Source organism: Heteronotia binoei, chromosome 6 (assembly GCF_032191835.1).
Source record: "Heteronotia binoei isolate CCM8104 ecotype False Entrance Well chromosome 6, APGP_CSIRO_Hbin_v1, whole genome shotgun sequence".
Taxonomy (NCBI): Eukaryota; Metazoa; Chordata; class Lepidosauria; order Squamata; family Gekkonidae; genus Heteronotia; species Heteronotia binoei.
In genome coordinates, this window is record NC_083228.1 from 83,552,038 (window position 1) to 83,564,383 (window position 12,346).

Sequence of the window (12,346 nt, forward strand, 5' to 3'; positions counted from 1 at the left end):
TTGCACACATGCCTGCCTTACCCATGTGTAGAGAAACTTCATTAAAATAGTCCCAAACTGCGTCTCTTTTATGGCCTGCTGCCATTATAGGATTTATCTTCCAGGGAAAGAATAATATAAACCTCAGGCTATACACACAAAAATCCAAAGATTTGTGGAGTATTCTGCTCAGAAGATTTCACTTTCATTTTTACTGCTTGCCCTTCCTTCATCAAACTTAGCTCCTTGTGCAGGCCTATTCCACTCCCAAAAATCTTCTATTCAGTGAATGTTATGAAATTTAGCACCTAAGAGGTAAGGGGTTGATTCTGTGTACATAGATTTGCACGAGATTAAGGTATTTTTCTTAACTCTGTATGTTTATTTTATAACATTTTTGCTGTGAAGAAGACATTTATTTATTTATTTTATTGGATTTATATCCCGCCTTTCCTGCCAAAGCAGGCTCAGGGCGGATTACTACATGTGATCTCTGCAGACGCAGATTCACAGTTTTGAGAACTATAAAACCAAGTCTGTGATAATATCTTCTAGATAGAAAAATTACCCAATAATCTTACAGAAACCTCTGGAAGAGCATGACACTGTGAATGGATTAATGGATTTCATTTACCAAAAAATTAACATTGCATGAATATAGAGCCTCATGCTACATAATTAAAAGCTAATCCCTTATTTCATGATGAATAACCTTTGGACTATTTATTATTATATTCAATTTATAGTGTGCCATTTCCCGAATGTACTCTGAGCGGGTACCCTAAACAGAAAGCTGTCTGTAGATAGATTTTACCTCAAAAAGCATTTCATTTAAAAATCCAATTTAAATAAAAATCAGATTTAATTTTTTTAAAAATCTGTTTTTTTAATATATATTTTTAAATAATCGATTTTTATTCACCCTGCTTTCATTATAAGGTTATATCAGTGCCAGTGTTCCCTCTAAGCTGACTTAGCATGAGCTAGCTCACAGATTTTTAACCTCTAGCTCACACATTTTTGTCTTAGTTCAGGAAAAATGGCCCCAGAGCACAATAATTTATGCAGTAGCTCAGAACTTTAAGGCCAGTAGCTCACAAAGTAGAACTTTTGCTCACAAAACTCTGCAGCTTAGAGGGAACATTGAAGTGCCCCTCCCATCTGTGTTCTCATTATGGTGTTGAAAGTTTTTATTACAGAGTGAACTTTTAAGAAACATTTTAAATATATTTTATCTTCTTTGTGGTCTCTGTGCTTCACACCCTTGGGTTTGGCGGCGCCTTTGATGACTCCAGTGGTGGTAGAAAGCTCTAGATAGAGGATTCTGCAGCCTCCCACTGAACATGCCCTTGAACTCCACTGTGCAAGTCCTTGGGGGTGGGGGGCACCAGGATCCTGCCAATTTCTTTCTGACCACATGCGTGATGAGACGTTCTCTCCTGCTGGTCTGGTCAGTGATTTCTCCCTTTTCCTCTTCTTAGCTCTTTTTTAAAAAAAGTGGTTGTAGTTTTCTTATACCCAGGTGGGTAGTTGTGTTGGTTTGGAGCAGTAGAACAAAGCAGAAGTCAAGTAGCACCTTTAAGACCAACATGCTTTTACTCAGAATGTAAGCTTTTGTGTGCGTGCATACTTCTTCAGATGAGGAATGAGCTACAGTAAGCAGAGCTACATATAGCTGGTGGGGTTTAGAATGCAAAGTGGTACAAAGTTAAAATCCAATGGCATTCTTAGTGTTTAGCAAGTCTCCCAAGCTGTTAAACAAATTTTCTTCCCCATTCACCCATTTGTCTAGGCCTTTGGCCACTTTAAATATTGTTCCCACTGTGGGAGCAAACTTATCCCCTCCAATGGACACTCTTTGATGGTAGCCTCTCCCTGCCTTATGACTCCCTTGAAACCAACACAATCAGCCTCAACATCGACTGTGGTCATTACAGGCACATCCAGCTTGAAGAGAATGCCTTCCGCTTCTCAATCCTCTGGGACATTACCTTCAAAGAAGAGGAAAAAGGAGAAGCACCACAAACACAGTGGTGATAACTCCTCCCACTCTTGCCGCAAGAAACCCAAAAGGCCCGTCACATGGCTCAGTGGTTCTTTCAGTGGCGCCTTCCAGTCTTCCTCCGGACCCGATGTTCTTGGCATTGGTGTCTCTTAAGATTCTACAAACTCCAACCTGTTGAGTGAACTCCCCAGAGTTGGGACACTTGGGTGATGCCGTGGATACTGCTGTGTTCGACACCAGCCATATTGATCTGACACAATGCAGCCATGGCAACTCCAATTTAGCTTCAGCTAGTAAGAGCAGCACACCCCCCAAGAGGGCTTCCTCGATACTGGCTCGTTCCACCATCTGCTAGAGAGACCCATCAACTCTTGGCAGGATCCTTATCAACCTGATCCGTACTGACCTTATCCTCCTGCACTAGATGATCAACCTACCTACCAATGGCTGCCACCATCCTCAGTGCCACACTGGCAATGGTTATATTTGTATGGGACATATCCACCAACCTTTCCATGGCTTCTACCGTGGAACCTGTCAGGGCTCATGACAGAACCTTCCAGACTGGGCTCAGAGTTCAACAACCTCAACATGACCTTGTCTCCTCCACATCGTCCCAATAAGAGGAGGAACACTGATAAACCTTCCGCACTGAAACTGCAACAGCCCCTTCCACGCCCTTCACCATTGGAATTGGGACACTTGGAAGATCTGCTCAGCTTCTCTGATGGACACTCTGCTTTGGAACCAATAGACACAATACCAAATGGTCCAGTTCTCTCGACTCTGATTACGGAGGATGCACCAATATCATCCTCTGAAGACCTTAAGTTCTATGGGGACCCAGTTAAAAGGATGGCTGCCACTCTTGGCATGACAATTATCCAACCACAACCAGAAGTGACCAACCTCGTCTTTGAACATAGTACAGAAGGATGCCTCTATGACCATAGCCCTGTCTATTCCTACCACCCTTCTTCAGACCGCTAAAGCTTTTTGAGATAAACTGGTGTCCACAGCAGTCTTTTCCCGCAGCTTGGAGTATATGTACAAGGTCTAAGAATCAGGCACCGAGTTCCTATTCTGTCATCCAAAGCCAAATTCCTTGGCAGTTATGCCCTCCTAAAGGGAGGCACAATTTTCCACTCCAGTAGATAAAGAGGGGGGAAAGTTTATTCCACGACTGCCCTGGGCATAAAAACCACTAACTACCTGACCTGCTTTAGTAGGTATCAGCACGCCCTGCGGGAACAGGGGAGGGACGGTGGCTCAGTGGTAGAGCATCTACTTGGTAAGCAGAAGGTCCCAGGTTCAATCCCTGGCATCTCCAAAAAAGGGCCCAGGCAAATAGGTGTGAAAAACCTCAGCTTGAGACCCTGGAGAGCCGCTGCCAGTCTGAGTAGACAATACTGACTTTGATGGACCAAGGGTCTGATTCAGTATAAGGCAGCTTCATATGTTCATATGTTCAACAAATTTCCAAACTTCTCCGTACGCTGCTGTAAGATGTGAAAACCAAATGCAAGAAGATATAGTGTGACGGTATGATAGTGACTAAGCAACAGGTCAGTTCTATGAAGCCCAACTTAGATACCTTTGTGAAGTCACTCATCTCAGTGATCAATCTCCATAAACATTCCTGGCCTTGCTCTACATCGCTTGCACCTGATACGAAAAGCACAAAGACTAGCCCTTTGATGGCATTGACTTATTTCATTCTGCAATGGACACGGTCCTGCAAGACATAGACAAAATTTTAGAGGCTTCCAGGAACCTCACAGCCCAATCCAGACATAAGTGGCGGCCGGCCGTGGCATAGCTGCTGTGCCGCTAGTAGACTTCCTGAGGATTTCGGCATGCTGGAGTGTGGGGAGGGGAGAGGCGTAGCTTGCCGTGAGGGAGACAGTCGCTAGCAATGCCACTGGTGAAAGCACGCAAGGGAGGTGGAGGCAGCCGGAGGGGAGGGCCAGCCCACCCCCCCATTGGCCAGTCTTGGTGCATGCGCCACGGCTCATGACAGTCATGAATCGGGAGAAGCGACCCCAGAGAGGCTGATAGCCATCCCCAACCTGCCCCCAAACAGAGAACGGAACCAATGATGGGTAGACCATCAAAGGCAAAGGCGAGACGTCCCACCAACACGGGGAGGGAACAGGAGTGAGGCTGGGCATGCACGCACAAGAAACCTGGCTTGGTGGTAAGGTGGGGGTGCGGGTGAGGCAGGCCCGCACGGGACCCGGGACCACAGAGAAGCTGTCAATCCCCTCACACCCTCCCGCTGTCAGATACTCTACCAATGGCAGGTAGACAAGCAGGAAGTACCAAGTGCAGGAGTTCGCTGGCATAGACAGTGGCTGGAATGTGTGTCTGGAGTGTGAGCAGCCCAGCAGCAGACACCCCCCCCCCAGAGATCCTCTGTGATACCCTGATGCTCCCTGCCATGTGCACGGAACAACTCCCCTGGGGGCTGCAGAACTCAGAGTGCGAGTGCATCAGCCACTCGAAGTCTGTATGGCCGGGAACTTGCTGGCATAGCTTACCCCCACTCGTCCCTAACAACTGAGTTGTGCAGGGCAGGGCAGAAGTATTTCTAGGAAGGGGCGGCCACGATTGGGCACCGGGGAGGGGGCTCGCCAGGCCGAGTCATGAGGGGATTGGTGAGGCAATCATGCCGCTCCCTAAAGGGTTTGCGAGCTTCCACAGTGGTGGAGGTGACCTTTGTTTTTGGTTTCAACGAGTGGCTATGGGACAGTCCGCTATTTTTGCCAGCGTGATGTTGTGCCTCTGGGGGGGGGGCATGTCATGGGCCAAACTGCTCAGGAAGCGACCTAAGCCTGGGCACGCCCCCACCCCCTCCTCTTCCTGAACGCTGTGCTCTGCTTCACTTCTGCCCGTACTCAGGCGCAGCTCTCAGGTGCTGCTGCCCTTGGGCAGAGCGGCGCTCAGGCGGCCCCAGTCGTACGTCAGCGCACACCCTTCCTGCGCCCACATAGCGGCTCATCTGCTTCCAAAAGACTTTATGCCCCCCACCCTTTGGATTGTGCTGTCAGTGTCCCTGCGTCATTGAAGTCCTATAAATCCAGATCTTGGTCATGATCCTGGTCTAGGAAAGGCTCCAACAGGAATTCTCCAGAGAGTGCGATCGTATTCCACATCTCAACAACCTGCTTACCAGCACAAGCCTAAATTTCAAGGTATCCAACAACAATAGTCTCCTAGATCTAAGACTTCAAAGAACTCTAAACAGGTCCATTAACTCCCCCGCAGTTGGCCCAGCAGCCACACCTTCCCAATTTTCATCTATCTGCCTGTACCCCTTTTTACCAGCATGGCAGTGCATCACTACAAACAAATTTTGATCAACACCAAAGGGTACATTATAGAGTACTCTCACGTCATTGTCAGGCCGGAGTCTTAGGTCATTGACACTCTCAGGCCGGATTCTCAGGTCAGCATCACACCATTCTCACAAATACTCAGGGAGGAAGTGCAATCTCTTCTAACCAAGGGTGCCATTGAACCTGTTCCAGAAGATCAGGCAGGTCATGGGTTCTATTCCCTCTACTTCACAGTTCCCAAAAAAGATGTGGGCCTCCAAACCATCATGAATCTTTGGGCCCTCAACAACTATATCACAGTGAAGAAATTTTGCATGACAACTCTTGCACATATCCTCCCCCTTCTGTCCAAGGACTGTTGGATGGTGACCATTGATCTCGGGGATGCATATTTCAATGTGACCATCTGACCCAATCACAGACGATACCATGGGAGACGTTTACCATGGGAGATGACCACTTCCAATACACGGCTCTCCCATTTGAGATATCTACAGCCCCAAGGGTGTTTACCAAAACTATAGTTGTGATCACTGTCCATCTAAAGCTTCAGGGCGTGATCCTGTTCCCCTATGTAGCCAACTCTGAACCCCAATTAAAACAGGAAATTCATACTAAACTGAGTCTTCTAACACAGTTAGGCCTCTGCATCAACCTGAAGAAATCAATCTCCTGCCATCTCAAAGATTACAATTCATAGGAGTGATTCTCAACTCTACAGTGGCATAAGTCGCTCCAGCGGGCAACGTCACTAAAGCCCCTCATACAACAGATTGTAACTCAGCAATCCACAACAGCCTTCCATGTGCAGTGCCTGCTGCGCCTCATGGCCACCTACTCAGTCATCATCTTCACCAAACTGCAAATGAAGATCCTGCAACTATAGCTCCTGGGACATTTCAGTCAAATCAAGCAGTCTCAACAGATGATGCTTTCAATGCCACATCATATCATCCCTTCCTTTCTCTGGTGGGATCAGGGCTCCAGAGCCCCATTTCCCTGAGGAAACCCTGGCCCATGGATGCTTCTCTTATTGGGTAGGGATCCCACCTAAGGGGCATGTCTGTGGGCTTGGTATGGGATACCACACACCAATCATATAAACTGTTTAGAACTCCTGATGATCAAGTTTTCCCTCCATTCTTTTCTACCTCTCTTGTAGGGCAAAACTGTGGCAATCCTGACGGACAGCACCACTGCTCCAAGCTATATCAATCGCCGGGGGGGGGGGGCACAGTGTCCAGGAGTCTATGTCACCTTGTGATCTGGCTGTGAGACTAGTGTATTCAACGCAACATAACTTTAGCGGTGTCCCACCTCACGGGAGATCTAAACACACAAGCGGACTTTCTCAGGTGAGGGGGAGTCATCCTGCATGAGTGGAGCATGAACGACCTTTACCTCAACACAGTCTTTGATGCCTGGGAGACCCTGGCAATAGATGTTTTTGCAACCAGGGGTAACAAGAAATGCCCCCGATTTGCTCTCACAGTAGCAGAGATCCTCTGTCTCTGGGAGACAGCTTCCTTATCCTCTGGATGGACAGTTTCCTCTACATGTTCTCACCCATTCCCTTAATCACACGGGTGGTCCACAAGATCCTTCACAACCAGCCAAGTTGCACATTGATAACTCCATGGTAGCCTCGCCAGCTGTGGATCCAAGTCATACTCCGTCATTGCAGAGAACTTCCATCGTTTCCCCTTATCCCCAGACCTCCTGCTCAACCACAGAAGGAAGGTCTATCACTATGATATTCCTCACCTGAAACTGACAATGGAGAATTGTCTAAATCATTTCACCCCCAGAGTGAGAGAAGTCCTCCTGAACAGTAGGAAACCTTCAACTAGGCAATCCTACACCTGCAAATGGAAGAAGTTCCTGGCCTTTGCAACACCTACTAAGGAGAAGGCATGGCGGTCGCCTCTGTCAGCAGTTTCTTCATTTCTTCTCTTACTTCTAGACACTGGCATGTCCTACTTGTCTCTATATGTTTACCTATCTGCAATTTCACTTTGTCTTGAACATACTCCTGTGCAGACCCTTTGAACCCTTAGCTACATGTGATCTGCATTTGTTATAATGGATGATGGCCTTCCTTGTAGCCATAACCTCAACCCAGTGAGTTGATGGCACTTTGTTGTGATCTACCTTATCAAGCGGAAGGCATCTCCATGGCTCCAGACATCAATTTCCTACCAAAGGTTGTGTCTGAATTGGCACTCCTAACTTGCTTTCCCAACTCCCCCTCGGTTCATGAACAACAGTGGTGCACTTTGGATGTCAAAAGGGGCACTCTTGTTCTACCTGAATAGAACCAAAGCTTTCTGAATCACTTTACACCTTTGTCACTTATGTGGACCAGCATAGAGGCTCCAAGCTCTTGTCCCAAAGACTCTCCAAGTGGATCACGATCAAGCTGTGCTACCTGATGGTGAAGAGACTACTCCCAGGCCCTCTATGGGCTCCTTCTACAAGAGCCATAACTACCTCTACAGCTTTTCTCAAAGGCGTTCCTCTTCCAGAAATTTGTAAGGTAGCCATGTGGACCACACCAAATACTTTTGTGAAACATTAGGCCTTTGATACCCAGGAGAGGAAGAGATTCTTCGCTCATCCTGCAACTGATACCTGCTAGCACCCACCTTCAGGTAGGACTCTGCTTGCTAGTCTCTCAAGGATGTGAAACACGGAGATCACAAAGAAAATAAAGAGGTTGGCTACCTGTAATTGATGATCTTCAAGCAGTTTTCTGTGCATTCACACCACCCTTCCTTCCTTCCTCTCTGCTGTCAGCCTAATTGCCTATTTCTGGGTTGCTCAGTGGTCAGAAGGGAGCTGGTGGGATCCTGGCACCCCCCCCCCCCCAAGACATGTGTGGTGGAATTCACGGGCATCCTCGGTGGGAGGCTGTGGAATCCCCTGTCTGGAGCTTTCCATCACTGTTGGAATGGTGCAGATGCTGCCAAACCCAAGGGTGTGAAGCACAGAAGACCTCTCGAATATCTTCAGTTACAGGTAAGCAACCTGTTTTACGTAAGCTTAGAATTGATTGTGGTTTTGTACATAGGCCTGTCAGAATTGGGAACGTAGCTATATAGAGTGTGCAGTCATGCCTATTTAATTTTTTCTTTGATTTCCCCCTCCCCCCCATTGCTTTAATTATTATCATGCATTGTTATGAAGTTACAGGCTGTTGTTATTTGGGGTTTGCATCCATTGAAGACATCTAAAGTTTTCTCTGGTCAAGTTCTGAGGCTTGACTTAACCACTATAGGGCTCTTACATAGCTGACAGTTTGTAAAATGAGATATGGTAGAAGATGGGAAGACAGACGCTGGAGAAAGTAACCAAAGCAGAAATAACTTGAACCTGCATACCTTTGGGACTGCCTCTCCTGGTATACGCCCTAAGAGCATTACACTCCCAGAACAAAGATTGATTCTTGTTGACAAGTTGGTAAAATGTGGTTTGGATCCTATTGCTGTTAACTGGTTGACACATCACACCCAAAGAGTGCTTGTGAATGGTTCCTGTATTCGCTTTGGCAGTACATATACTAATAATGGAACAATACAGAGATTAGTGTGGAGCCTCAAGGATCTGTCCTGGGACCTGTTTTGTTCAACATCTTTATAAATGATTTGGATGAAGGAATGGTTATTAAATTTGCAGACGTTACTAAATTGGGAGGGGTTGCAAATTCAGTAGAAGGCAGAGTCAGGATACAGGATGAGCTTGACAGGTTAGAAAACTGGGCTAAAACAAATAAAATGAATTTTAACCAGGACAAATTTAAAAGTTCTGCATTTAGGTAGGAAAAATCCAATGCATCATTATAGGATGGAGGAGACTTGTTTTGGCAGTAGTATGTGTGAAAAGGATCTAGGGGTCTTAGTAGACCCAGGGCTTTTTTTTGAACAGGAACACAGTTCCGGCTGGCTTGGTGACAGGGGGTGTGGCCTAATATGCAAACGAGGTCCTGCTGGGCTTTTTCTACAAAAAATTCCTATGCAAAACAATGGTGATGTCAGGGGATGTGGCCTAATATGCACCCTACTGGGCTTTTTCTACCAAAAAAGCCCTGAGTAGACCATACACTGAACATGAGAAAGCAGTGTGATGCGGTAGCTAAAAAGGCAAGTGTGATTTTGGACTGTGTCAGCAGAAATTTAATGTCCAGATCATGTTAAGTGATAGTATCACTTTATAGTTTTTCAAAGTAAGGTGGTGTCTTGTGTACGTATCACAGATCTGTTTATATGACAACTATCTCAAACTGGATGCAATCCAGTCTAATTTTTTGAGATCTCTTTTTGGAGTTCTCAGTGTCTAACCAGTGTTTGCTATGAGTGGAGGCAGACTTAGTAGTGCTTGATCATGGAATTGGCTGCAAGCTATATATTTCTGGTTAAAGCAAAATCCTCCCCCCCTTCAAGATTAACTTCCTTAATATTTTTAGATAGTTTTCATTCAAGGTGGATGAGAGCAATTGAGGCAAACTGTAGCTCTTAGGTTTTTCCCATGCAGGTATTTTGCACCTTGGCTATCAAGGCACTAAAGCTATAATTAAATAAAGGTTATGAAACACCTCCCTACAAATGGATAGATGAGCCTCCTCTGTACCAGCTGTGCGGGAATTGCAACCAAAATTTTGTTCCATCTAACTGTCTCTTTGAGAATGAGTAGGCACATTGATGAACACGGGTTATTGAGGAAGACTCAGCATGGGTTCTGTAGGGGAAGATCTTGCCTCACTAACCTGTTACATTTCTTTGAGGGGGTGAACAAACATGTGGACAAAGGCGACCCGATAGATGTTGTTTACCTTGACTTCCAGAAAGCTTTTGATAAAGTTCCTCATCAAAGGCTCCTTAGAAAGCTTGAGAGTCATGGAGTAAAAGGACAGGTCCTCTTGTGGATCAAAAATTGGCTGAGTAATAGGAAGCAGAGAGTGAGTATAAATGGGCAGTCTTCGCAGTGGAGGACGGTAAGCAGTTGGGTGCCGCAGGGCTCGGTACTGGGTCCCATGCTCTTTAATTTGTTCATAAATGATTTAGAGTTGGGAGTGAGCAGTGAAGTGGCCAAATTTGCGGATGACACTAAATTGTTCAGGGTGGTGAGAACCAGAGAGGATTGTGAGGCACTTCAAAGGGATCTGGTGAGGCTGGGTGAGTGGGCGTCAACGTGGCAGATGCAGTTCAATGTGGCCAAGTGCAAAGTAATGCACATTGGGGCCAAGAATCCCAGCTACAAATACAAGTTGATGGGGTGTGAACTGGCAGAGACTGACCATGAGAGAGATCTTGGGGTCGTGGTAGATAATTCACTGAAAATGTCAAGACAGTGTGCGTTTGCAATAAAAAAGGCCAACGCCATGCTGGGAATTATTAGGAAGGGAATTGAAAACAAATCAGCCAGTATCATAATGCCCCTGTATAAATCGATGGTGCGGTCTCATTTGGAGTACTGTGTGTAGTTCTGGTCGCCGCACCTCAAAAAGGATATTATAGCATTGGAGAAAGTTCAGAAAAGGGCAACTAGAATTATTAAAGGGCTGGAACACCTTCCCTATAAAGAAAGGTTGAAACGCTTAGGGCTCTTTAGCTTGGAGAAACGTCGACTGAGGGGTGACATGATAGAGGTTTACAAGATAATGCATGGGATGGAGAAAGCAGAGAAAGAAGTACTTTTCTCCCTTTCTCACAATACAAGAATTCGTGGGCATTCGATGAAATTGCTGAGCAGACAGGTTAAAACGGATAAAAGGAAGTACTTCTTCACCCAAAGGGTGATTAACATGTGGAATTCACTGCCACAGGAGGTGGCGGCAGCCACAAGCATAGCCACCTTCAAGAGTGGGTTAGATAAAATTATGGAGCAGAGGTCCATCAGTGGCTATTAGCCACAGTGTTTGTGTGTGTGTGTGTATATATAGCCACTGTGTGACACAGAATGTTGGACTGGATGGGCCATTGGCCTGATCTAACATGGCTTCTCTTATGTTCTTATGTTCTTTATGCTGGAATTCCCCAGAGGTTTGGCTCGACTTAATGTTCTTCCATCTGTTCTTTTAGAAGGGAGGTATGGACGCAGCCTCATATGCAAAATGCCTATGCGCATGCCAGTTGTGTATGCTAGAGACAATCAAGCATGTCTTCTTTTATTGTTGGTTTTAACAGAACATTCAGAATATTTGTATTTATCCAATTATGTCCAATATCTGGGTAGATCTAACTGATTTTATATTTATTTCTCTTCTGCTTGGCGGTTGATGCAATTAAATAACTTTTAAAGTAGCCAGAGTTTGTGCCTTGGCATGTTCAGTTAAAAAAAAAAGAAAATGTTATTGTTTTAACAAATTTTATTTAACCAGTGTATTTTACAATGTATACTTGAGATTATCTAAAGATTATGTTTCCTGAAGAGTTGTTTTATGATCTTAGATTGTAATTAACTGACTGAACTTTACTGTGCTCTGGTTAGACCCCACCAAGAGTATTGTGTTCAGTTTTGGATATAACAATAACGTTAACAATATCTATACCACAAGCCATCCTGTTTTGAATATGATATACATAGTATATGTCTAGTAAAAAGCAAAATCTAAGTATTTGTCCGATAATTTACAAAATGCACTTTGATTGGATTGTACATAGGCAAAAAAATGAAACCATTTTTCTATAAACATATTCTTCTCGCTTCCTTTATCAAATGCTTCTGAATTTTGTATGGTACCAGCTATTTTATCCATCACTATTAGGTCCCAAATTTTTAGAAACCATTTTCGTTTAGAAGGTAGAACTGAAGCTTTCCACTGTTGAGCTATTAATAATTTCGCCGCTAAAATAAGCATAGATGCTAATTCTTTCTTATGTTTTGGTAATTCCGAATTATTCCATAGGTTAAGCAGGGTAGGGCAATCCAGAAATTGAATGGAGGGAGGGAAGGAGGGATAGATAAATAAATAAAACATAACAGTGTGACTAGACCTGAGTAGTCCAATCTCATCAGAGTTTGGAAA

At 45.1% G+C, this 12,346-nt stretch overlaps 1 protein-coding gene across 1 annotated transcript in view; it reads left to right on the forward strand.

Annotated features, from left to right (window-relative positions):
- Positions 1-12,346, forward strand: part of STAG1 (STAG1 cohesin complex component) — a 326,723-nt gene that overhangs the window by 113,431 nt on the left and 200,946 nt on the right. The gene's annotated exons all lie outside the window — the stretch shown is intronic.